This window comes from Oryctolagus cuniculus, chromosome 12 (assembly GCF_051225735.1).
Source record: "Oryctolagus cuniculus isolate XC-2025 breed Fujian yellow rabbit chromosome 12, ASM5122573v1, whole genome shotgun sequence".
Classification (NCBI taxonomy): domain Eukaryota; kingdom Metazoa; phylum Chordata; class Mammalia; order Lagomorpha; family Leporidae; genus Oryctolagus; species Oryctolagus cuniculus.
In genome coordinates, this window is record NC_142878.1 from 3,545,849 (window position 1) to 3,572,276 (window position 26,428).

At 59.3% G+C, this 26,428-nt stretch overlaps 1 long non-coding RNA gene across 1 annotated transcript in view; it reads left to right on the forward strand.

Moving 5' to 3' along the window:
* The first annotated feature begins 8,774 nt into the window (after nucleotides 1-8,774).
* Nucleotides 8,775-26,428, forward strand: part of LOC149122916 (uncharacterized) — a 42,208-nt gene continuing 24,554 nt past the window's right edge. The window contains exon 1 of the long non-coding RNA XR_016218663.1: nucleotides 8,775-8,941. This is a non-coding gene — a long non-coding RNA (uncharacterized LOC149122916). The remainder of the gene's footprint in view (nucleotides 8,942-26,428) is intronic.

Here is a 26,428-nt window from a genome sequence, read left to right on the forward strand (position 1 = left end):
CCGGCTCGGGCTGTAGCTTGGTTTCATGCACTAAGAGAGATGATGGGGGTGGCACCAGGCAGAGGGGCCATGCAGGGTGTGTGCCTTCTCTACCAGCAGCCGGGAGGTGACACCCACGGTGAACCTGTGTGAGACGGGGAGCCCCCTCCATGGGGGTCCCTGCGGGCCTCCTTCCTGCCCCGGGCAGAGTAAACACACGGGGTTACAGTCAGCTGGTGGGGTAACACAGAGATCTGTACGTTTCTTCTGTGTGGTTTTGTTCCAGCCGCCGGCTGTGCCCTCCCTGCGTCCCCCCAGGGTCCTGGCCTCAGGGTGCAGAGCCGGTGCCGGGTGCCCCCACTTCACCTCCCAGGTCCTGCAGCTGTGAGCTGCTGGCCAGACTCAGGGGACGCAGAGGGGCTCAGCTGGGGCTTGAGGACGGAGAGGGGCTGGGACGGAGGTCTAGAACCTTCTTTAATCCGTGGCCCACTCGGTGCATTCTAGCGACGTGAGGCTGTGAGGCCCCAGGGAGGACAGCACCCTTGGGCAGAGTGAGCGGAGGCCCCGACGCACAGCCTCCTCCCGAGCTCTGCCCTGGGTCTGGCTGGTGTGTTCTGCTTTCAGAATCCAGGCTCCCCTTTGTCAAGACCAGGATGAAGGGCACGTGTTTTTGTTCCTGTTTTTTCCCTCCACGAAGTGACCCTGATGGGACGCCACTTGTTTGTGGGATAAGTGCTTTTCCGGGCCCTCAGGTGTCTGTGGTGCTGATCTGGTTAAAATGGGAACCCCCCTGGGCGAAACCCTGAGGACTGCCTCCTCCGAAAGTCAGTTCATTACAGATGCCAGGACGGCGGCTGTGTGCCCGGGCCCTAGCACTGGGGCCGTCTTCCGCTGCTTTCCCCGGGGTCTTAGCAGGGAGCTGGATCAGAAGTGGAGCAGCTGGGACTGGAACTGGTGCTCACATGGGGTACTGGGGTCACATGCAGCGGTTTATCCCCCTGTGCCACAGAGCAAGCCAAGGTCACTGGTTCCTAAGGAGGCTCTGGGACCAGCCAGCTTGGTTTTTGTCCTGAAGCCTGTCTGTGAAGTTCATCTCCTGCACCACCAGATCCACAGAGTTAGAGGGGCTGGGGCAGGTGCTCAGGGAGCCAGTGGGTAAGGTAAGGGCTGAGAGACTTGGAGTTTCCCCAAGTTCGGGGCTGTGTGTGCACGGGGCAAGCTGTTTTCCTTCCACACCGTGCGGCCAGCGTCTGACTCCAGGGTTTGTTCCTTGCTGATTGCAGAGAGCGCGCAGCGGGTCTGAACACTCTGTTGGAGAAGACCCCGGGTTTTAAATGTCTCCACGTCCCTGTCCAGACAGCGGGGACGAGGAGTGCGGCTTCAGGGGCCCGCGGGGGTGCTGCTGGCCCTTCAGGTCACTGGGGGAGACTCGGGGCTGCTCTGCCTCGGGCAGGTGCTCTGCAGAGCACCCTGAGGACTGGGCTTCGGAGACTTAGACAAAGGCCCACAGCGGCCCGGGAGTCGTGCAGAAGCCGAGAGAGCAGCCTTGTGCCTTGTTTCTGCTGCAGCTTCCCTGCCCTCTGTCCTGCCTCGCCTCGCCTCACCCCTCCCAGAGCCCCTGTCACTGGTGGGCCACTTGGGCCCTCTCCCCTACGGGGACACACTGGGTCCCTCACACAGCGAGTGCCTGTAATGACCCCAGGGACCGGCTGGCTCTGCTACCTGCCCCGACGGCCGTCTCTTTAGGAGTGAAGTCACAGACCGCGGCAGGGAGCGGCAGGTGCTTCGGGCAGGCCGTGTGTGTGTGTGTGTGTGTGTGTGTGGATGCTGCCCCCTCCCCACCACCGTGTCAGGGTTTAAAATCAGCCCTCTGGCCAGAGGAGGTGTGGGTCTGCGTTCTGCTGCTGTGTCCGGGGTGTGCGTGCGTCTCGCGGGGTGGCCCACCATGCCCCGTGAGGAGTGGGATGAGTTGGTTCCTGGCCAGGTGCCCTGTTTGGCGGAGTTGCTTCCGCCTGAAAGACGAAGGCCTGGGTCCAGCTCACCCCGCGAATTCCACGCTTTTCTTTCTCATTTCCCCCAGTGCCTTCCGTTTGACTGTCCTCATTGCTTTGGGATGCGTGCACTCTGCTTAATTACGCAGCAGATTCTCACAGCTGCGTGGTGCTCACAGCCCCGGCCTGGCTGGGGGGTGGGGGGGCTGGCTGAGGGGAGGCTGTGGACACACAGAGGCCGCGCCCGCTCGGGCCCAGAAGCACTGAGGGACCCAGGCCGATCCCCCGGCTTTATCCTAACTCCTGAATAAACTTTTGAAAGGGTCTTTGTGGGCCTGTGTGAACTGGAATTCCAGCGGGAGAATGGGAGGGTGACAGACGAGGGAGCTGCTTCTGGGGGCGGGTTCGGGAGGCTTCCCTGAATTCAAAGGGGCGTCATTATTCCACCCGATTTGCAGCCCCTCCTGGGCTGAGTGGGCAGGCGCCTCCCCGGCACCTTGCAAGGCAGCTGGGAGGTTTTTGTGCTGAAAGAAAGAAGCCAAGAGGATTCTGCAGGATCATTGAATGGGGACCTCTTTAAGGTGTCGGAAAACCATTCCCTTCCCAAAGGGATGAACCGAGGTCAAAATACATTTGTTAAAAGTGTGGGGCATGAAAGCCTTAATTATTTCTTTGCAGAGTCGCTTCTTTTAAGGACTTAAACAAAAGCTTTAAGAGGGTGGAAGCTGGGAGAAATTGCCCGTGGCTTCAGAAAGGGGAAGCCGCAGGGAAGGCAATTACTGGTTAACTGTGGTTTATTAACCAGGTCGCCCCTCCAGGTCCGGTGGGGCCTGGGCTTGGGATGAAGCTAGGAAGCTGGCGGTGGTCCCGCCCTGCTCTGTGCGAGCTGGAGCCCGCGGCTGGGCCAGATGAGGCGGGCGGCGGGGAGGGGGCCGTGAGGACCTCGTTCTCATTTCTGTCCCGGTGTGTCCTCTGTGGCCGCAGCGGCTGCCGTCTGGATTGGTCTGCACCCCTCTGTCGGCAGCCGGGCGACTCGGGGGTACACTCCGTCCTTATCTGTGAGGTAAGGCCAGTGCTGCCTGCCACAGAGGTGGGGTTCTCCTCCCGTAGCTGACACCCTCCCTGGGGTGTCGTGTTTCTGGCTCTCTGTGTCCTGCTCCACCCCTCTGCTGCTGCTTTGACGTGTGGCCCCTGCTGTTGGATTTATAGCGACACCAGCTCCCTGGGCTCGCACCGCACTCCTGCTGGCCAGTGCCGGGACAGTTGCCCTGCCCCTCACCTCTCCCTGCAGACCCTGGGCTAGTTGCGCTTCCCTCGTGGGAGAGTCCCAGTTAGCACAGGGTCCAGAGTCACCACCAAGACTGACAGCCCCAGGAGGAGCTGCCTCCACCCTCCGGGCTCAGCAGGCAGATGGCTCCCCGCGGGGAGGAGGTGCACCTGCCAGCCCTCCTCAGGGAGCCCCTTGGGTGGTTTCCTGCCCCCTGAGTGCCTCCACTGTGTGTGTGTCTATTCTGAGAGGCAGCGAGGAACTCCCCCCGGTTCCCCAGCCCTCGCTCTTGGCAGGAACTGGCAGTCGGGCCGGGGACCCTCTGTCCTGCCTCTTCTGACTGACGGACACACTCGGGCTGGGGAGCCAAGCCTGCCATGGGTCCGTGGGTGGAGGGGCGTGGGGCGCCCCTTCTCAAGGGGCCCAGAGACGTCTTTGAAAAGGTCACCAAGCCCTGTTGAACACAGAGCCTGGGGCTGTCAAAGGCAGGATGCGAAGGATTCCCGTGCGTTTCACAGGAAGGGGTTCCGGGCTCCTGGCTACAGCCCATCCTGGCCCCGGCGCACGTGGCCATCTGTGCAGTGAGCCAGTGGACGGACGATCCCTCCTCCCCACCCGTCTCTGTCACTCTGCCTTTCAAGTAAATATGTAAATAAATATGTAAATAAATAAATGCTAAGAAAAAAAGGCTTTGGAGCCTGCTGAGTAAGCCCCTGAGCAATTCTGCTGTTCCTGGGACCCTGCTCAAAACAGACCGGGCCGATCATGCCGCGTTCCTGGTTCTGGAAGGTGGAGCCCGCGTGGGGTTGGGAACGGCCGGCATCCGCTCACCGCTGATGCAGAGCCCACGCGGCTCCCCCGTGGCTAGGCTGACAGCACTCTCTGGAAGGTGACAGGTCATCTCCCTGGGTGCCTGCCTTGGACCCAGAAGTGTGGGAGACAGTGGGAGAAGACGGATGGGCCAGTTACGTGTCAGTGCAGAGTCACAGGCAATGGTGTGATGTCACTTGTCAGTGCAGTCACAGGGCGATGGGTGTGACGTCACGTGTCAGTGCAGAGTCATAGGCAATGGTGTGACGTCATGTGTCAGTGCAGAGTCATGGGTGATGGGTGTGACGTCACGTGTCAGTGCAGAGTCATGGGTGATGGGTGTGACGTCACGTGTCAGTGCAGTCACGGGTGATGGGTGTGACGTCACGGGGTCTCTGAGCTGGGATTCAACTTCTGAATTCACTCCTCCGAGCACCAGCTTTGGCAGAGGGCTCTCAAGGGCTGCTGTGTTTCTGAGCGGGGGAGGGGGCAAAGATAGGTCGGCGAGTGACGTGGGCCCAGCGGGGATGACCCTGGGGCCGTGGCAGAAGCAGTGGCCTCCGAGAGAGAGGCCTGGGTCTGTGCCAGCCAACAGGTGGGCCCCACCCCCGGGGGTTCCATACAGGAAGAAGTGAGGCTGGGCAGTGACTCTGTGCCATCTCACGCACGTTGGCGACACGGCGAGGGTAGCACGGCCGTTCTCCCACAGCCCTGGAGGCTCAAGGCCAAGGTGGAGGTGTGGGCGGTGCTGGTCTCTGGGGCTCGTGGACCCCAGCTGCTCCCCGTGCACCTGCGGGCCTTCCCTCTGTGCTCAGCATGCCCCGCGTCTCTCCCTCCCCTGCTAAGGCCGCGGTCCCGCCCGGCCGGGGCCCTGTGTCCGTGACCTTGGTCGGCCTCCTTCGGACCTCACCTCCAAGCGGTCCCTGGGTCTTGCCCAGGTGACCCAGGTGTCTTGCAGGACGCACTGGTTTCCATACCACAGCCTCAGAGCTTTTCTTGCCAGCGTTTCCCCAACACACGGCGTTTTCTCTAGCCGGGGACAAAACGGGCATAGAAGGTGGCACGCGCTTCCCTCAGCCAAGCTTCACCGACCCTAACTCCCGACACACGCGCTCCTCGCATCCGGGTCTCTGCGGACACGAGTCTTGGCTCGCTGCAACATGCAGGCAGCCTGGCTCATCAGCTTCCGTCTTTCCTCCCTAGCCAGGTGCTGGCGCCGAAGGGTGTAGGAAGGGAGAGATCACACATAAACACACACACATGCTCTTTCCGTGTTAACACGCCTCTCCCCGTGAGTGCTGGCGAGGGCCGGTGATAGCACCTGAGTGCGCAGGACAGTTCCCGTGGAGGGATTCAGAGAAAGGAGCTCTTACAGGTGCCAGCGACAGCGAGATGGGCTTCGCATCGTCACCAAGCTCAGCACCCTGCAGGAAGCCGACAGGTGGGACCTGGTCCGATGGCCCTCGCTTGGACTTATTGAAGCCTGGCACCCCCAAGGGTCCATGTCGGGGTCTTCAGGGGACAGCAGGTCATGAGCAGAGGTGACAATGACGATTTTAGTGAAAACTTCGGTGAGCTTTGGGGCGTTTTGCTGTGCTATGGAGCACGTTGCCTTGCTATGCCACTGACAGCATTTGGCAGGAAAGAGGAAGGGGCGTTCGCTTTTGAGTTGTCACTCAGGTGAAGGTGTTGAGAAGGGCAGGTGCCGGGGCTGGCCTGGTGGGCCCCCACGGGGGAGGGGACCAGGGTGGTGACTCAGGAAGCGATAGTATGGGGTGTGGGTGGTCCCTGGGGCTCCACAGCGCAGGGCCAGGCAGCACAGCCTCCCCTTTGACCTGCCTGAGGACGAAAGGCCGGCCCTGTGGTGCACTTCTCGGAAGGACTGGGTGGGGGGCTGGGGCCCTGAGCCCCACGCATGAGCAGGGAAGGATAGCGGCTTGTGGCCGGTTATTGCAGCTGTGTTTGTTTTTTTTTTTTTTTTTTTTTTTTTTTTTTTGACAGGCAGAGTGGACAGTGAGAGAGAGAGAGACAGAGAGAAAGGTCTTCCTTTGCCGTTGGTTCACCCTCCAATGGCCGCCGCGGCCGGCGCGCTGCGGCCGGCGCACCGCGCTGATCCGATGGCAGGAGCCAGGAGCCAGGTGCTTTTCCTGGTCTCCCATGGGGTGCAGGGCCCAAGCACCTGGGCCATCCTCCACTGCACTCCCTGGCCACAGCAGAGGGCTGGCCTGGAAGAGGGGCAACCGGGACAGAATCCGGCGCCCCGACCGGGACTAGAACCCGGTGTGCCGGCGCCGCTAGGCGGAGGATTAGCCTAGTGAGCCGCGGCGCCGGCCTGCAGCTGTGTTTGTATTTTATAAACGAAGCCTCCATGCTCTTTGGAAGGTGCCGGAACCCAAAGAATCACCGTCTTCACCATTGCTAATCTGGGGTTTGGGGAGGAGACGCGATTGTGGGGATTTCACACCAGAGGGCCGTGTGGGCTGGCAGAAGACGTCTGGTCGGAGGAGGCGGCCCTCCCTGCCACGCCTCCTACTCGGGTCCACGCTGCGTGCCTCCGTGGTGCTCATTTTGGAGCGTCCAGTACGAGGACGTCCTGAGGCCACCCTTGGTCTCTGGGGATTTGGGTCAAGACATGGAGGCGTTAACTCCTCCACAGCCCAGTGCTGGGGCTGGTAGACCAGGTGTCCTGCTGCACTGGTTCCTGGGAAAACGCAGGGGTGTTCTGCACTCATGGCAGCTGTTGTCTGTCACTCCAGGGTCACTTTGACCGTGGCCTTGATGGAAACAGCTGCCAGCAGGTCTTTCTCTCGGAATGAGGGGGAGCCCGGGGTTCCGGACCCCTCCTGTGCCGGAGTCTGCCGCTGGGTTAGGAAAGACTGGTGCCCACTAAGCATGCTCGCGAATTGTCGTCCTCCTCATTTCTGACATTATTATTATTTTTTGAAGATTTATTTATTTATTTGAAAGGTGCAGTTACAGAGAGGAACAGACAGAAGCAGAGAGAGAGAGACAGAGAGAAAGAGAGAGAGTCTTCCATGGCTGCAATGGCTGTGGCTGGGCTGGACTGAAGCCAGGAGCCAGGAGCCAGGAGCTTCTTCCTGGTCTCCCACGTGGGTGCAGGGCTCCAAGGACGTGGGCCATCTTCTGCTCCTTTCCCAGGCCACAGCAGAGAGCTGGATCGGAAGTGGAGCAGCCAGGACTCCAGCTGGTGCCCGTATTGGATGTCGGCGCTGTAGGTGGTGGCTTAACCCTCTACGCCACAGCGCCAGCCCCCGTTTCCTATTTTCATAAATGACATGCGTGTCTGTTTTAAAGGGCTCTGAGCTTGCTGGTTATGCCAGGTCGGGTCAGTGCCGGGCTGGGCCACAGCAGAGACGTGACAATGAAGCCAGCCTGGGCTGTGCCCCTGGGGACCAGTGCGTGGGTTTCCTCAGCATTTCTGAGGGGCTCTGTGACCCCAGACCCCTAGCGAGGGAACACGTTCTGATTGTGCCGTGCAGTCTGAGTGAGGGCAGAGTGGAGAGGCGGCTTTGGTCCCGAGTGGGCTGTGCTCCTGGAGTGTCCCCGGCATTGCCCCAGTGTTTGGAGGGAGGGTGAGCAGGTTTGCTGGCCGTGACCTTGAGGTCACCTGCAGTGTGCAAAGGCTCTGCTGGCCCCTGTCCTCCGAGGACGTCAGGGCCAGGGGAGGGGTGAGGCAGGTGGCGGGGGCGCACAGCTACGAGCACCTCGGGGGAGCGAGAAGGAAGACGCCTGTGCAGAGCTGGTTTTCAAGTTGGTGCAGTGACGCGGAGGAAACCACAGCCGGGGACAGCGAGTTACTGAGGGGCAGAGGTCGAACGCTGTCAGAAACGTGCATGACGAGTGAGGAAAAGAGGGTAAGTCCATGGGAGGGAGAGAGAGAGAGAGAGCAAGAGTGAGAGAGACAGAGAGAGAGCGAGAGAGAGTGAGAGCGAGAGAGCGAGAGAGCGAGGGAGAGCGAGAGCGAGAGAGCGAGAGAGAACGAGTGCACGAGACAGCGAGAGAGCGAGCGAGAGAGAGAGCGAGAGAGAGCGAGAGAGAGCGAGAGCGAGAGAGCGAGAGAGTGAGAGAGAGCGAGTGCATGAGACAGTGAGAGCGAGAGAGCGAGAGAGAGAGAGCGAGAGCGAGGGAGAGCGAGAGCGAGAGAGCGCGCGGCTGGGGCAGAGAGTGCGCCCGTAGGTCGTGGGGTGGCGGAGGGCCTGTGTCCCCCCAGGGAGGCTCCGGGCACTTCCTCTGCTTGTCCCTTCGAGGCAGTTACCCTGCATGTGTGTCTTGTGCACAATTGCAAAGCCTCGCACATCCCTGGGGGCTGCCACTGCCCTGGCCATCGTCACACATGCCTCACAGTTGTGAAGGCCTTGTCCCCCCATCCTGCTCTTGATGGGTTGGGAGGCGGCAACGCCGGCCCTTCAGCCCCGCTCCCTGCCCTGCTCACCGTCCTGGCACAGTGCTGGGGTGCCCGTTATCACTGTCCTGGCACAGTGCAGCCTGCTAGGGTGCCTGTTCTTGCCATTGGCCTGGACTGGGGGTGCTGGGCTCCCTGCAGAGTGCTCCCTGCTGCTGCTGGTGGCAGCAGTGGGGGGCCTGGCTGGGGAATGAGGAGGGGGCATAGAACAGAGCTGGGGGTGCTCACTTGTGCCACTGTGCCTGGGAGGGCGGGGCTTGGGGGTGAGCCTGCCTGCCATGGGTGGGACCACAGAACCCAGCAGCGCTCCTCTGCCCTTGTGGGCCCAGAGTGAGCTCCGTGGCAACATGGGAAGAATTCCCAGCTCATGCTTCTCGGTGTCGGTCCCGGGCGTCCAGACCAGGAGAACATGGGGTGGGGGTGGGGGTGGGCGCATGGCACGGGCCAACCGCGACTGATAGACATTTGGAGGTATGTGTTCTGGAAGTCAGAGGGTGGGCGTGGGGCTGAGGAGTGGGAGGGCGGTGGGTCCATCCCAGCAGGAGGGTGGGGAGGGGGTAACACCATCTGGCATCTCCCCAGGAGAGAAACCCTCCCACCTCGGCCATGGTCGCAGGGCCCCGGGGAGCGCTGTGCTCCGGCGTCCCTGGGCTCCATGGGCTGGGGTGGGGGCAGACACAGTGCTGCTGGGCAGGGGGCTGGGGGCGAGTGAGGGGGGCCCGGGCCAGGACTCCCGCCCGCCCAGCAGAGTTCACACTGGTGCTGCATCCCGCTCCGGCGGCGCCTGTTTCTCCGTGGATCCGCGGCAGCTCCGGGGTCGATCCAGTCTCACTGGCCTCCACGTCTGGGGCAGCCTGGTTCTCACAAGGGCCCCGGGAGGGTGGGGCTCCGGAGCCTCGGGTCGGGGCAGTGCTGTGCCGCAGCTTCCCCCACTGCCGCCTCCGTCACGGGGGTGGGGGAGTGCTCCGGGGAGCCGGCCGCAGGGTGGTGTTTGCGCAGCCTGATTAATCCTGTTGAGAATGCGTTCAATGCCTTGCTCAGGGCGCTGCTCCCTACGTCAGCAACCAAGGCCTTCTCTCTCTCTGTAGAAAGTGGCTCCCTTTGTAAAGAACAGGCGATGTGTTTGTGACAGCTTCCTTAAGCTGCATCTCACCTACGCTGAGTGTACAACCCGGCGGTTTCCTGTGTGCTCACAGACGATGGACTGACATTTTCATTACCGTTCTAAGTGGAGAAAAGAAGGCCTCAGAGACCGAGGGGCAGGAGGGAGCTCTCAGGATCCTGCTGCCTCGCTGTGCCCCCCAGGCACGGGTAGCCTGGCGCGTTGTTCTGCACCCTGCACTTTTTTTTTTTTTTGACAGGCAGAGTGGACAGTGAGAGAGAGAAACAGAGAGAAAGGTCTTCCTTTGCCGTTGGTTCACCCTCCAATGGCCGCTGCGGCCTGCGTTGCGCCAATCCGAAGCCAGGAGCCAGGTGCTTCTCCTGGTCTCCCATGGGGTGCAGGGCCCAAGCACTTGGGCCATCCTCCACTGCACTCCCTGGCCACAGCAGAGAGCTGGCCTGGAAGAGGGGCAACCGGGACAGAACCGATGTCCCAACTGGGACTAGAACCCGGTGTGCTGGCGCCGCTAGGCGGAGGATTAGCCTAGGGAGCCGAGGCGCCGGCCACGCCCTGCACTTTCAACGCGTTGTTCTGCACCCTGCACTTTTACCCGGAGGTTTTCTGGCTTGCTACTTTGTGTTTGGAATGGCCCAGGGCGTTGTCCCACGTGGATGTGCAACAACTCACAGACCCGGCACCTGCAGGGCTGTCTTCTATCATAAGAAACGCTGCTGTGGGCATCGTACTTCACCTGCTGAGCGTGTCACTGTGGCTGGCTGCTGCCCAACAGGGGCATTGCAGGGTCAAAGGGTGGGACCACTGCCCCACTCCAACCCTGCCGCTTATTTCCAAAGGAGCAACGGTGTTTTACAAATTTAAAGAAGGTTCAGCGCCTGCAGAGAGAACATTAGACATAAAAAGTCCTTGCCCGTGAGCAGGGCTCTGAGCTCATTATGCAAATCGGAGCCGGGCGAGATCTGTGAGGTCAAAGGCAGGATCGTCCGGATGCGTCCCACCCGGTGACTTCAATAACTTCACCGTTCCCGTGGAAAACAATCCCTCCACCTCCTGCCCTTGCACGCTTGCTGTGGTGCAGGGTGGTGCTTTGCTTCCGGCTGTTCTGAACAGGCTTCTCTCTGGCACTGAACCCGTAGGGTGCATGACAGGGTGGGGGAGAGGCAGGAGAGGACGTGCCCACTGGTGCCGCTGGGAGCCGTGCGTCCCTCGGGAAGGAACCCTGAGCACTGAACATCTGGTGGACGGGATAAGAATGTCCTCTGCTTGCTCTGTGCCACCAGCAGCCCCGTGGGGGCCTTGCTGCAGGGCTGTCCACGCCAGAGGGGCTCTTGGAGCCCAGCGCTGAGTTCTTCAGAGAGGGGCTTCTGAAGGCTCAGGACCATCCACCCCGATCCACGTCTCCCTGGGAAGATATTCTGAGAGTCAGAATCTGGGGCGTCCTTAGGCGTCATCTAAGGCCATCCCAAACCCCTGCCGGACTGGTGAAACGCTGTGTCGGTTAAGATGCTTTTAGTGTCAGTGGCAGGAGATCCAACCCAAAGCAGCTGAGAAGATCAGGAGGGAGTTGACAGCAGCGCAGGTGCAGAGGCTGACAGCGCGCCCAGCCGGAGGCACCGAGGACGGGCGCGTTGCCTCTCTCCTCTGCCTCCCGGGGCGTCTCCCTCATCCCGAGGCTGGACACCCACGACGACTGCCAGGAATACGTGGACGGGGAGTGCACGCTCTTGCAATCTCCCTCCAGCTGGAGACAGAGAGAGAGAGAGAGAGAGACAGACAGACAGACAGAAAGACAGAGAGAGATTACTTCCTTCTCCCAAACACAGACTCCGTCTCAGATGTCCCAGGCTCCCTTCCAGAGGAGTGGGGTTGGGCTGCTGTGAATCTGGCTCCAGACCCCCCGGGCTCACTCAGGCACGACCAATCCCACCCAGACCGGAGCCTGTCTCTGGGGCAGGGGTGCTGGGATGGCAGCTGACACTGCTCCTTGCGATCCCTCATGGCAACCCCTGCATGGGGGGCGGTCTCCCCTCCACGTGAACCACCTAAGTGACAACATTTTGCGAGAAACACTGCTCTCCCCCAGAGTAGCTGTTCATGTGGACCACGTGCTTCGATATGCAGAGGTGCGTAAGAGGGGCTGGCGTGCTTCGATGTGCAGAGGTGAGTAAGAGGGGCTGGCGTGGTACAGCAGGTGAAGTCTCTGCCTGTGACACTGGCGGCCCACGTGGGTGCCGATTCAAGTCCCGGCTGCTCCACTTCTGACCCAGCTCCCTGATAATACGCCTGGGAAGGCAGCAGAAGATGGCCCAGTGCTTGGGCCCCTGCACCCACGTGGCAGACCTGGAAGAAGCTCCTGGCTCCTGGCTTTGGTCTGGCCCGGACCCGGCTGTTGCAGCCATCTGGGAAGCAGATGGAGGATCTCTCTCTCTCTCTCTCTCTCTCTCTCTCTCCATCTGTAACTCTGCCTTTCACATAAATAAAAATAAATCATTTTAAAAAGATGCATAAGGAAAACTGGGTTCCACAGTTGCAATTTTTTTGACTTGGACTTTCATTGAAATACAGTCTACATAACGAGAACTGTACCTAAGTATGCAGACAAGTGAGGTTGAAGTATTTTTTTGCCCACTGAGCATGCTCATAACCAACATTCAAATTAGGAACAAAACGTTCCTAGCGCCCCGGTGCAAATCTTTATAATGAGACACAAATGATCGACCGACAAGCAGGGCTGGGGAGGCAGGAAGAGGCCGACTGAGCTCTGGTTCAGAGCGTGGGGTGGTGGTGCACTGAGGCCAGCGGAGGGGTGGGGGTGGCCCAGTGAGGGGAGAGGGCGAGTCAGTCCATGGAGAGAGTGGGTCCTGAGAACCGGGCCAGGGGCTGGGGCCACACGGTTCCCCAGTTCCGGGGACTCTGGACGAGGTGGCTGGAGAACAGCCTCCACTGATGGGACTTCTAATGGGATGTTTGGTTGAGTTCCAGGGCTGGGGGCGGTGGCTGGCTTTGGGGGTACTCATTATGGAAAGGAAGGTTCCCCCGGGACTGTGCGCTCTGCCTAGACGTCTCTGAGAAGGCCCAGCTTCCCCCAGAGGTAGCAGAAGGGTCGGGGCCCTGGCTGTGGAGGGCGAGAGGCGGCTCACCTGGAGGAGGCAGGGCTGGCCGGTGCTCCTACAGCCACGTTCACGTCCACCCCGCAGGCACCTCGGGCTGCTGAGCCCACACAGGCAGAGTATCACCGTTCGGGAGGGGATTACTGGGGTGTTGCATGATGGACATCACGGCTTCGGGCCTCTCCGGGGGCTGCTCCCTCTTGCTGGGCCTGAGTTCCTTCGTTTGGGGGCGCTGGTTGATGGAGTAAGAGTCTGTGGCTGGCCACTCAGGTCAGCTGGTCAAGCTGTCAGCCTTGCCCAAGAGTTAATTAACTGGTGATGGCCTCCAGGGTTCCGGTTATTTGCATTTGTTTATACTCGCTCCTGGGAGACCGAAATTCCTAGGAGACACTAAAAGAATGGACCCTTAATGGTGGGGTGTGTGTGTGTGTGTGTGTGTGCGCGTGTACTGAGAGACGCAGGGAGGGCTGGGTTCAAAACTCCTAGAACCTGAAGTCTGCTGCTTGGACACGCGAGGATTTTGTGCATCACGCAGGGAGCTCAGAGCCCAGGCGTGCCCGTGGCGGGCTGTGCAGGAGCTCCGTGTAATATTTTCTTTATCTGCAGTAGTTCTGTTTCAGCGAACTGAGATATTGGTTACCAAGTCGTCGTGGTTGTCTTTGGTGATATTTGGTGGCATTTGGGGGTGGAGGATGATCAGAAGTGGGGACCACTGGGTCAGGTGACACCCCAAGTCTCTTCAGTGAAGGCCTGGATCGGCTTTGGCTCTTGTTCTCTTATCCCCACACCCTGCCCTCACCACGGGGCCCACCCTGTGCCCACCCGACCACCGTGAGCGCCTCTCTGCCACCGTGTCTGGCCGGAGCGCTCCCAGAGGCTAGGAGATCACAGGTGCTCAAGGGACTGCGGTTGGACTTCCTGTCCTGTCTGTCTTGCAGCTGAGACACTGAGACTCCGTTGGCCCAGCTGGAGGGCAGCCGGTTCCAGGCTCCCGGGGTTCCTGTGCCCTCCGGGTGGGCTGGGCGTGCCCTCCGCCGTGAGCCCAGGCCCGGATTAGCTCTGGGGGCTCAGCTGCCTTCCTGTCGGGGACAGCAGCCCTCGGGAGCCTTTTGGGACGCAGTGTGTGAGATGGGAGGCAGAGCACGGGCTCCTGCGCCGGCGCTTCCTGCCTGGCTCTCTCGGGAGGGAGTGCAGCGACTTTGTCACCTCGCAGAAAACCGCGGGCCCTCTGTGTTGGCGATGACGACGTCCCAGCTCCCAAGCAACGGTCGGAATTCTGGGAAACATCCCCGTTGTCATCACGAGGCTGAGAGCTCCTGAAAACTCAGAGGCTTTTTTTTTTTTTTTTTCAAAAGATTGATTTATTCGAAAGGCAGAGTTACAGAGACACACATACACACACAGAGAGAGAGAGAGAAAGAGAGAGAGAGGGAGAGAGAGGCAGATATTTTCCATCTGCGGGTTCACTCCCCAGATGGCCACAATGACTGGGGCTGGGCCAGGCTGAAAGCAGGAGCCAGGAACTTCCTCCTGGTGCAGGGGACCGAGCACTGGGCCATCCCCTGCTGCTTTCCCAGGCTGTTAGCAGGGAACTGCATCGGAAGTGGAGCAGCCAGGACTTGAGCCAGTGTCCACAGAGGATGCCGGCATTGCAGGTGGCGGCTTTACTCACTATGCCACAGCACCGGCCCCCATTTTGAGGCTTTTCTGATGAGCAGTGATACTGGTGAATGTGACTCTTTTTTTTAAAGATTTATTTATTTATTTGAAAGGGTTACAGAGAGAGAAGGAGAGGTAGAGGTAGAGGTAGAGAGAGAGGTCTTCCATCTGCTGGTTCACTCCCCTGTTGGCCACAATGGTCAGAGCTGTGCTGATCCGAAGCCAGGAGCCAGGAGCTTCTTCTGGGTCTCCCACATGGGTGCAAGGGCTCAAGGACTTGGGACGTCTTCTACTGCTTTCTCAGGCCACAGCAGAGAGCTGGATGGGAAGTGGAACAGCTGGGATTAGAACCGGCGCCCATATGGGATGCCGGAGCTGCAGGCGGCGGCTTTACCCACTACGCCCCTGTAATCATTACTTTTAAGTGAGTTAAGAGAGCTCTTAAATGTCTCTCTGCTTTATTATCTAAGGTAAAACATTTGTGGGTGTAACGAATGAGAGGAGAAGGAAAATGCTTGGGTTCTAAATTATTTGTAAGAGGGACAAGAGCACGCTGAGCCCTCCTAAAACCTTTCGAATTGCTGATCTAGAATACATGAAGAACTCCTACAAATCAACGAGACGCAGGGGGCTATCAGCAGAAAAAGGATCAAACAATGCAATCAGGTGTCACAGAAAGAGCAGACGGGCACACGCAGAGCTTTGAGTCGGAATGTGCGGATGAACATGTGACAGTACCTTCCACGCACCAGACTGGCGACACGCTGACAGCTAACCACTGGAGAGTGCGGCAGAGGCTGCTCCTGCCGGTGGCCCCGCCCAAGCAGCGGCTCCACGCCCCTCCACTCCCCAGCCTCTGGGGCCTGCTGGCTGCCCTTGGCCCCTAGCTGTGTCTCCCGGCAGTCTCTGCCTCTGTCTCTCATCCCTGAATGTCTGTCTCTCTCGGGGCCTAAGCCTGTCTCTTTTTAGGGGGGCACCGGTTGGGTTGGGTTTAGGACTTAGTCTAATCCACTGTGGTTGCGTCTGCGGGGGTCCCGTTTCTCTGCTCCGAGGTTCTGAGTGGACCTGTGATTCTGGGGGCGCTGTGCGACTGAGCACAGGCAGCACACACGTGAGGGTGGCTGCTGCCGAAGGGAGCGATGGCAACGTGAGACGCAGACGCACAGGTGCACACCAGCTGACAGCAGGGGGAGGCTGGGCTGACGCTGTGCGTGTACCAGGCCCCGAGACGGAAGCCAGCCAGGCCGGGCCAGCACCGGCTGTGATAGGTGCTATGTGTGCACCAGGGCCAGCGCCGGCTGCGATAGGTGCTGTGTGTGCACCAGGCCAGCGCCGGCTGTGATAGGTGCTGTGTGTGCACCAGGGCCAGCGCCGGCTGTGATAGGTGCTGTGTGTGCACCAGGGCCAGCGCCGGCTGTGATAGGTGCTGTGTGTGCACCAGGGCCAGCGCCGGCTGTGATAGGTGCTGTGTGTGCACCAGGCCAGCACCGGCTGTGATAGGTGCTGTGTGTGCACCAGGCCAGCACCGGCTGCGATAGGTGCTGTGTGTGCACCAGGGCCAGCGCCGGCTGTGATAGGTGCTGTGTGTGCACCAGGCCAGCGCCGGCTGTGATAGGTGCTGTGTGTGCACCAGGCCCCGAGAGGACTCTTCCCTGCATCACTCTTGGCTCTGTCTTCAGAAACTCTACGAAGCAACAACAAAACCCAAACCTGAAAACAACTCAGCCTCTGCCGAGGCGTCCTCCCTGTGCTCCGGCCGGCACGTGGGTGCGGGGCTGGAGCCTGTGCTACGCGGGGGCTCTGGATCTTCCCGGGGGCCCGCGTCGGGGCCAAGAGACCGATGGGGCCTCGCCCTGCCCTGGCTTAAGGAGACGTGAGTCCAAGGACTTCCATGGCTGAAACCCAGAAACACAGGAAGGAAAATAGGACATAAATCCCGTCCAAGAGGAGGAGAAAATGCACTGAGACAAATCGCAGTCAACACAAACACCGGCCAGCAGGAAAAAGAATACTGGGAAAACCTGACCGGGCGCAGAGGGTGAAATGGATTCAAACGCATCAGCAGTCCCAGCGAGAGCGTGAGCTGCGTTCTCCCGCTGAGGTGGGGGCTGTCAGAAAGCCTCCGTGTTCCACCCGAAGCACCAATACCAGGAAACTGCGGGATGGGAGGAGGCTGATCGGCACACCATCCGTGGCTGCTTATTCTTGGAACTGTGTAAATGAGAAGCAAAGCGCGCTTCCGGGTAACGAGGTTTTACCTGGGCAAACCGAGAATACAAGAGCGAGTCAAATGGCTATTCATTATGTGACACAGATTCGAGGATAATTGCAATAAATATAGAAAAGCCATTGCATGAAAGGTAGCGTTTATTCATAGGTATTCTCGGCAACTTTATGGCAGAAGACGTCTCCTTAAAGATTTATTTATTTATTTATGTTTGAAAGGCAGAGTTACAGAGACAGAGACAGAGAGACCTTCCGTCTTTAGTTCACTCCCCAAATGGCTACAATAGCCGGGCTGTGCCTGGCCAAAGCCAGGAGCCAGGAGCTTTTTCCAGGTCTCCCACGTGGGTGCAGGGTCCCAAGCACCTGGGCCATTCTTCTGCTGCTTTCCCAGGCCATTAGCAGGGAGCAGGATCAGAAGTGGAGCAGCTGGGACTTGAACTGGCGCCTATATGGATGCTGGCGTTGCAGGCACTGGCTTAATCCACTACACCACCATACTAGCCCCAGGGCCGAATACTTTTAATCAAATCATCTGCAGTAAACCTCAGGCTTGCTGAGAAACGAGGATGCCTGTTGTCAGCACCAGCAAGGCCAGGCTGTGTTGCAGGCCTGGCCATGGCAACAAACTTGGGGAAAATCAGCAGGGACAGAGAGTGCCATTACTGGGACGTGGCTCTCTGCACAGAAACCCTGAAGACCCACAGGGAAACTATCGAAGCTACTGGCTGTTTTTATTGATATAAAATGCACATAAATATGAAATTGCATTTCTATGCAAGCACCAGAACTCATGATTTTAAAAGATATCATTTAAAATAGCAGCAAAGGTAGGGCATATGGGAGATAAACCTAAAAACAGTGGCCAAGGCTGCTGTTAAATATATAAAACATCATTGAGGGCTTCAAGAAAGACCTCTGCTAATGGAAAGGTATACAATGTTTATAGATCAGATGATTGAATATCATAAAGGGGCTAATATCCCCGGAACTGATCTATGAAAATTCAGATTGGACTTGGATGTTGCTTTGGACTGCCACAAACAGGTTCTAAAATTTTCATGGAAGGTCAAGGGGCCAGTGTCACCAAAGCTTTCCTAAAGGGCCACGGTGTTTCTGTGGATTCGTTTCTGAGAGGAGGAACATGGTGGGGGCAAGAAGCGTGGAGTCACCACACAGACCCTGGGAGTCAGGTGAAAGCAGGCCAGAGGTGAGCAGCTCACAGACTCATTTATTTCAGATGGTGCAGCAGCTTATATAGCTGAGGCAGCCAATCTGGTCAAGGGGCGGTCTATGCCTTAACCAATCACACCCTGTTGCCAGGCAGTTTCTGAAGCCATCCAATCACAGCCTGTTGCCAGGCAGTTTCTGTTTCCAGAGGCCATCTTGGCATGGTCTTCTCATTCCACCACATTCCGCCTTCTCGTTTCACCACACCACGGGGGTAGGGGGTGGGATTTAAGGGGAGCAACACTGAGTGATAGCTGAGGGCCCTGGATGCAACTCTGGCCAGCCTGCCCCTGATCAAGCCACTTACCTTTCCTGCCCAGCTGGGCCCAGCGAGCTGGCCCCAGTGCCCTGCCCTTGCTCTCCCAGGTGGGAGAAGACAACGAACCGCCCATGCCCAAGGTGCCGTCTCCTCTGCAGGGATGCTTGCCAGGTGCAGAATGGAGGAGACCCTGTGGGCCCCTCTGCTGTGGAGGGGTGGGGACCTTGGCCTTGCTCCTGTTTCTTCCTGGGACACTCTCCTCCGTGCTGCCTTTGTGAGGGGTGGAGCTCTGAGGAAGCCCACCTCGCCAGGACAACAGAAAGCTGGTATTTGGGTTCCTGTTACAGCTGAGTCTGAAACAGTGCAGGTGTCACCCCTGGGGTGACCCACAGCTGGCCAGACACACACACGTCGGACGCTGACATGAGATGCGCACGTGGAGCTCCCGGAACCCGGGAGAGGGTGGTGCAGCCTGTGGAGGTGCTGCCCACATCTGGACCTCAGACCACGGCCACTGGAAGTGCAAGAGAGTGGACATCTGTGTCGTGGGCCATGCTGGCTGTGGTCAGGAACCCAGGATGCAAACCCAGATCTGCCAACTCATGGTAGGTCTCTAGGGAAATGTGCCGTGTGGGGTCTCCAGCTGCATTTCTGTAATGGAAAAATGGAAGGGTTAAATCCTGTGGCCCGAGGTCCTTCCAAACACCTGGTGCCTGTGACTCGGGGCAGATCTACTGCCAGGTCTCCTCTCCTCCTAGCCTGAGGGCGGTGGATTGGCCATCAGACTTGGCGGAGCAGGTGCCGGTGATGACCCAACTGTACCGGTTTCTTCGGCTCGGGAGTCCACGAGGAGACAGCGATGAAAGCAGAGACGAGCGAGAAGTCTGCCCCCGAAGCCATTTGTCAGAGTGTCGGCTGGAAGGGCGAGGCGGAGGCCGGCAGTGCGGGAGGCACAGCCAGACGAGGGGCAGCGTGGGTGGGGCCTGCAAGGGACCGTGGCGGGCCCAGGCCGTGTTCCCAGACACAGGTGCCTGGAGCTGGCACAGGAGCCTTCTCTGTTAGACTCAGCTCCTGCCCCCGGGGGTCCCGGGCTGGAGGCCCCTGGCACCAGACTTCCTCACGAGGGGCAGGCCGGGCAGAGACATCTGTGGACATGCTGCGGTGTCTCGGCCCCCCGGGAGGTACACTGGGCCCCTTTCACCCAACACCCAGCTCTGCAGGGGAGGGCACCCCGAGCAGCATGGGGTTTGCAGGGATCAGAGCCGCCGAGAGGTGAAGGAGCCGTGATTGACAGGGCACAATGGTGCCTGCTGCTGGATGGGAACAAGGCATGGATAGGGACCTCCTGCGAGAGCGGTGGAGACTCCGGGCAAGGTGGCGAGTCCCGTGTCCGATCTTCCCATGCCCTCTCCTGCCTTCACTCTTTGAAGGACCGTTTGGCCCATGTCCTACTGAAGGGCCTGAGGCATTGGAGGAGACACGCCGGACCGGCCACCTTGGATTTGTGATGCTCCGGAGGCTGTGCCAAACCTGGGCCTGGCAGAGCGGGGCCGAGTGCTAAGCTCCAGCCCTGGGAGCAGGGGTGGCGTTCGCAGACGGGAGACACACACAGGGAAGAGGTATGGAGGGTGGGCCGAGCAGAGTGGTGTGGCAGGCAGGTTGGGGCAGAGGTTCGGGCAAATGGCGGGAGCCGGGGTGGGCGGTGCTGACTGCACAGCGGGCATTGGCAGGGCACTGGGGGGAGGGCGTGGGGTTGCTGATCCGCTGCCCTGCTCCTGGGGCTCGACTGGAAGGTTTTGTGCCTCACCTTGTGAGGCTGCCTAGCGCAAGTCCCAGCTCTGGAGAGCGCAGGGGGGGTCCTCTGAACACACGGCGAGGTCCAGAGAGCTCGGTGAGGAGAGAGGAGGCCTGGGGGCCGCCCCGTGCCCCTCCTCAGAGCAAGTGGGGTGCTGGGCAGGGCACTTGCTGGCTGCAAAGCCTCTCTCCCACCCTGCCTTGTGTACAAAGCACGGAGCTGCAGCCTGCAGAGGGAAGCACGCGCTTTTCTCAAAGTTGGACCTTTGGAGCAAGTGTCAGAGCTGGGCTTGGTCAATTCTGGCTCTCGTGTGCATGCACACGCTCTCTCTCGTGCTGAGGGATCCTGGCTCCCGTCCTGACTTAGCCACTGGCAGCTGAACCTGAGTGTCCCCCTCCTGCCCCCGCACGGCGGCCCCTGGGCTCAGGTGGCGTTATCAGGATTAATCTCCCAGCCGGCCAGAGAGCTGAGCCTTGTCTTAGGATGAGAAGCTCCTGAAAAGTGCAATCTTGTCTCCATCTCTTTGTAACCAGGACCCTTAGAATGATATTAAAGAATAGAGAAATGACCCCAAACTTCTGCTGCCACTCCTCCTGCCGTCAGCATCAGGGGCGTTGAGTTTTCTAAGAGCTCGGGTGAGACACAAAGTATCTGGGCAACCGGAGCCATTCGCAACTCAGATCGGAGCCTTGGAAATCAAGGATCAGGAACTGGAGCAGGCGTTGTCTCCCAAGCTCCCAGGTTCATGTTCAGAGTGACACCTGGCCGCTCACCGCGTGTGTCATCAGCAAGCCACGGCGGGCTCCGTGCCCCGGCTCCATCTCCACGAGAAAAGGCGGAAAAACAACTTCTTAACTGAGAAGCTGTGTGTCTTCTAAAACACGTGACCCCGTGTTTCCAGACTGAAACGAGCCTCAAGGGAGACAATTCCCCCCAGTTCAGCCCCTTGGCAGAAAGCAGACCCCCGACCCCTTGGAGGCCTTGGGGGCCTCTGCGGGTAACGCCTCCGAACATAGGAGCTGAGGTCCTCAGGGTGCTGCCTCTCAGTCCAGGCTGCTGCCCGGCACTGCCCAGCCTGGAGAGGCTGATTTCAGCTGGCCCTGGGGGCAGCTCACCTCCTGGACGCGTCTCTCCCACCGCCAGGGCGTGTGTGAGTGTTGAAATGAGGTGAGTGAGGAAAAGCACACCCATTGAACGCTGGAACCCCAGTGCCCAAGTCGGGGACCCCACCCCTTGCTCCTCTGGTTTCTCCCCTCTCCCTCTCCCACCTCCCTGCACCCCCCGCCTCCCCAGGCTCCTGGTGAGCTGCTATAAACCAGACCTTTCTCAGATGCCACCCGAGTGCTGCTGTCACAGCTGTGCCGGTGCCCGCAGGCTGGGGCAGGCAGGGACGCAGGTCAGGGGGTGTGAGGGGTGGACCCACCCACAGGCGCATCCTTTTGGAGCCGTCCCTGTCACTGTGACGAGGGTGCTCAGCCCAGAGCCGAGTGGCTGGGTCGGGGAGTGCCGTGCTGAAGAGGGCGGTTCCCAGTGTGAACCGGGGAGTGGTGGGTGGCCCCTGGAGTCCTGTGTGGCCGAGGCAGGGCAGGCTTGCCGTCACCCGGCCCCTGAAGTGCCTTCTCTCTTTGGTCTCAGGCCCTTGGGCCTCTTGTTTGGGAGAAGGCCCTGGGGAAGCCTCCTCAGGCCCCTGAGCCAGAGACTGAGCCGGCCTCGGTTCACCAAGGCTGACCTTGAGATGCGGAGTGTTGAAAACCCCAGGGGCACAGAGGGTGAGGGGTATTCATTCTGGGGGTGTCAGGAGGGACTGGTGCCTCTGCTGGGCAGTGGCCAGGCCCAGAGAGGACTCAGCCAGCCCCTGCACACTGCCCCCCAGTCGCCGGCTGACCTTGGGTTGACCTTGGCCCCATCCTCAAGTACCCCCTCTCCAGGCACCTGTGGACTTTGCTAATTTCTCTCCTTTGCTCTAACCCGGCTGCTAAGCACGGTTAGCGATTTGCTTGCCTTTGTAGCTAAGGAGTGGCTGGGGCAGTGCCCTTAGTTTTCCTTTGAAATTGTGGCGGATTTGGGAAACCGAGAAACCTTGGAAGCCTATTGGAGCGGGCTCAGCTTTTTATTTCAGATGAGCTCTAATTGACCAGAGGAGTGGGGCGTTCTTAGCGAGGACGGATATTGGAAAGACATACATCACTGATTTTATTTCCTTATTATTGTTTGTGCTGGAATTAATGCAGAGTCTTGGGTTTGGAGAAAAATTACGGGCCACTTCTGAGATGAACACCCCTCGTATGGCTCATCTGGACCCGGGAGAGGGCTCTCCATCAGTGCCCTGCCGATACGAGGCCGCTGCCTGCTGTGCTGAGGTCGCCTGGCCGGCCGTGTCATCTGATCTTGGAGTCACTGCAATCAATGAGCTCCCACTAAGCAAATATCTCCAGTTTTTCAGCACGTGTGTTTGCTGTGTAAATTTCCTTTCTCTGCCAATATGCTGAGCTGGCACCATTAATTTCCAGAGGTGGGACAGGGCTGCCGGCTCTGAGCACTCGGGGCGAGCGACGACGTGGGTGACCACCCTCCGGCACCCAGCGCCCCCCACGTTGCCTGAGGTTTGCCTTGGACGCGTGCTGAATCCCAGCGGTTGGCACAGACAGACAGGCTGAGCCAGGAACCAAATAGCTGAGAGCCACAAACGTCTCAGCTTCGGGGGCACTGTCTGGAGGCTCCGCCGGCAGCGCGGGCAGCGAGCCGCACTCGGCTCCCCAGGTCAGAGGCTCATGAGAGGGAGGACAACGACGCTGTGCCCCCTGCCTGGGAAATGCACGGAAACCACCTTCAGCCCCCGGCCGATGGGAGACAGATCCTTGGGACTGAACGAGCCTGTCCTTACTGGCAGGGAGGCTGGGGTTCCGCCGTGGGAACAGGACTCAGCCAGGCTGCTGCCCTTGTGCCCCTGCCCCAAAGAGCCCACACGTGCCTGGCCCTGGGCTGTTTGCCCAGCTCCGCCCTTCCCTGATAATCCCGCTGAGGACAGAGAAGTGACCAACCTTCCTCAGTCTACAGCGTCTCCCCCTCTAGGCACCGTCACAGCCCAGACTTGGGGAGCCCAGGACTCTCATCCGGGAGTCTCTGAGCCACTGTGTGCTTATCAAGGCGCCGGCTGCCTTGTCCCATCGCCCACACCAGCTCCCTGGCAGGTCAGCTCTGTTTGAGTCCTGAGTGCCCCACCCTGGGTCAGGCAGCGGGGGTGGCCGTGGGTGAGGAGGCCTAGCAGGTTGGCCAACACCTGCTAGATCACGCCTGCTGTGGGTGGACGGCCCACTGGGCACTGTCTCGGTGGACGCTGGGTTTCTATGGCTAACACCGGACAGTGCAGGATTTGGTATCTATACAATGTCTTGGTCCCTTGACAAGGAAGCAGCAGCCATATCATAGTGTGATTCTGCCCTCTGTGGGACGGCACGCTTTCCTGAGTGACTTCTCTGTGTCAAGCCCAATGTTTAGTGTTTTCAAGAGCGCGCTCCCTGAATTTCCACACCAAGCGTGGGGCTGGGTGATAAGCGGCACACTTCAGGGGTGAGCAGTCAGTTCCCCAAAGTGTGCTCACTGCTGGCCAAGTCGGGGTTGCCTGGCGCAGAGCCCTTGCTCTCCTGGGACTCAGTCCATACATCCTTCAGCTGACATTGGGCTCCCAGGCGCTGTGGGGGCTTTGCGATGAGGACCATGCTCCTCCGAAGCTCTGCTCATTTCTCTGTGGGTGATCTGGGATTCATGCCGGAGCTGCGGGAGCACAGACTGGCCGCCATTCCGCCCCTGGGTTCCTGGTCACCCTGGACAGTCCCCTACCCAGGATTAAGTCTGCCGCGACTGGCTGGGCCCCGCACTTGCATCTGTTGGGCACACCAAGAAGTACCTGGCATTCGGCTTTTAGGAAAAGCAAGGACCAAAAAGAACCTTTGGCTTTTCCTGAGCTTTTCAAGTCTTCCCTACTCCGGCTGCTGTCGATGACTGAGCGGTTTGCAATCTGATGGACGCCATTGCGGCTCAGTGCTGTGTCCCCAACGTCCAGGTAAACCGGTTCCCACACGGCCCTCACATTTCAGTCTATGGGAGATTGGACGGTTGGTGCTGGCTGGTGGCGGGTAAGTGTTCCCAATGCGTGCAAGAGGCCAGTGCCGCGTGACGCAGTGTGCAAGCGTAGCCTGGGAGCCCTGTTCCACCCAGGGGTGCATCCAAGGAACACGGAATAGCAGACATGGCTCACGGGAGGACTCGATGCTTTCTGGCAGGGCTAGCGGGACCCAGGTGAGCACAGTGGGACCCCTGGCCAGCAAGTGCGCAGCTCTGGAGACCTCCCATTTCTCCAGCGTAGAGACGGGGCTCAGGCTGGGGGGCAGAGGGCGACCGTGAGCACGCACCCCTGGTAGCTGCTGCTCGGTGCTGAAGGTTCTGGAAACGTGCAAGGCTCTCTGCCGGGTGCTCTTCCTGGCCGAGGGTTTGTGATTCCTGGTGCTGAGTCCGCTGGCTTGGGTGGCTGGGTGTGAGACATCACAGCGCAACCCTGTAGGGTTCTTCAGAAAATTCATGGAAAAATGGAGAAATGGCACAAGAAGGTTTTTGAAATTCGTGCCCAGTGTTCTTCGTAGGATCATGGTGACGACTTTGCCTGCTAGGCCCCCGGTCTCGTGCCTGAGATTTGTCCAGAATGTGAGAGATTTGAAAAGCAAGGCTTTCCGGCTTCCGTTTTCAAAGTTGGCGCTGACGCTTGCCTTGGCCACGAAGTGTTACCTTGAACAACCATGGTCTCGGTCACGACTCCATGGACGCAGGCGTTAGACTCCCCACGGAGGGAGTGGTGAAGTGGGTGAGGGAGTGGCTGCCGCACCGACACCAGGCTGTCCCTGTGCCGGAGAGATGGCGACCACTCACAAACATGCAGTGACTGCAGGGACACAGGAAGCAGCCAGGAAATCTGCTGTCCACGGCGTCTGCACCCGGCCATCGTCTGTATCCCAGCCCAGCCTGCTCAGGACCGGAAGTCCGGCTCCCAGGTCACAGCACGTGAATTTCGGGGGGGACATGAGCTTTTGGACCACAGCCTGCCGGGGCCAGAGGGGCACCAGAGGGCATTCACGGCAGGATTCCTGGCCGCTGCCGGGGTGGCAGCAAGCTCAGGACATCCTGAAGGGAGTGGAAGCTCGGTCCAGCTCACCACGTCCACGACACAGTAGGCGGCACACTGGCGACCCCGGAAACCGCACCAATTAAAGACAGCAGCCTGAGACGCTCCCCTGGGAGTGCTTCTCCAAGGACAAGGAATGGCGCAGGGATGCAGGCCCCTGCCTGGACGATGCAATGCACACAAACCAAAACTTGCCAGAGGGAGAAAGTGACAGAGCGGGAAGGAGCCGTCAGACGAACAGATGTCAGCTCGCGTGAGCCTGAGACACTCTGGACAGAAGTAATGACGAGGAGGTAATCTCCAACTGCTTTCGCCCAGGTAAACTGTGAGTGTAAGGAATGCGGGATATTCCAGATCCCAGGGGCACACTGAATATCAGCAAACCAAATCCACCAATCTCCTCACCGGCGCTACTGCCAGGCCGAGTTCTGAGGGGGGAGATGGCGACTCCGGGGGACAGAGGGCGCCCGTGTGTGGGTCCCCTGACGGCTTTCCTGGGCTGCAGGCACTCCTTTGTGGGCTCTCCCTCCACCAAAGGATTTTGAACTTATATTTGTGAAGATAAGCGGACTCCAAGCTGGATCAGAGGCATTTTTTCCCTCTCAGATGTTACGGAAGATATTTTTATGAGTCCTGAGTGGGTCTTGGGCCCTGGGCACCGAGCCAGGGCTGCACATAATGGGGACACTGGCCCTGCTTTGATAGAGAGTCTGCGACCTGGGGAAAGACGGAGACGGGGCTGTCTCTCCTCCCAGGGCGGAGACGGGGCCGTCTCTGTCCCTTCAGTCGCTCCTCCGCGCGCTGCTTCCACGGCCGCACCTCCCCGTGCCGCCACCTGAGCACTCTGGGCAGGGGTCCTCCACTGAGCCCTGTGAACTCTTCCTGGAGCACTTGTGCGCCTTCTGCCCGAGAAGCAGAACGCTGGCAAGGAGGAAGAAGTCATGGTTTCCTAGAGCAGAGAAACTGGCGAGAAATGCAGGCGTGAGCAGTTGTCCACACGACTGGACACCAGTTCCAGCGTCTAGCCAAACAGTAGACAAACAGTGTTAAGACATACTGAGTTATAGGCTCCCCAAATCACAGGTTTCTAAAACTAAAGCTGGAGTTCTATGAAAGTGAGGCGGAGGAGAGGAGGCGGACCAAGGTCCCGGTGACCCTACCGAGGCCATTCAACTTTTGACTCTAGCAGTTAGAGGAAAAAGTTCAAATGTGTTTTTTAAAATTAAACAAATCACTTGTAGATTAGAAAACAGGCGTAGCTGTAAACCCGAGGATACACAGAAATGGACCATTCAGCCTGGAATGAAATAAAGTGGAAAAGAGCCAGGGAACAGGAGGACCAAAAGCGTGGGCTGACGTGACAGAAGAGCAGCCATGTTTCGTCCC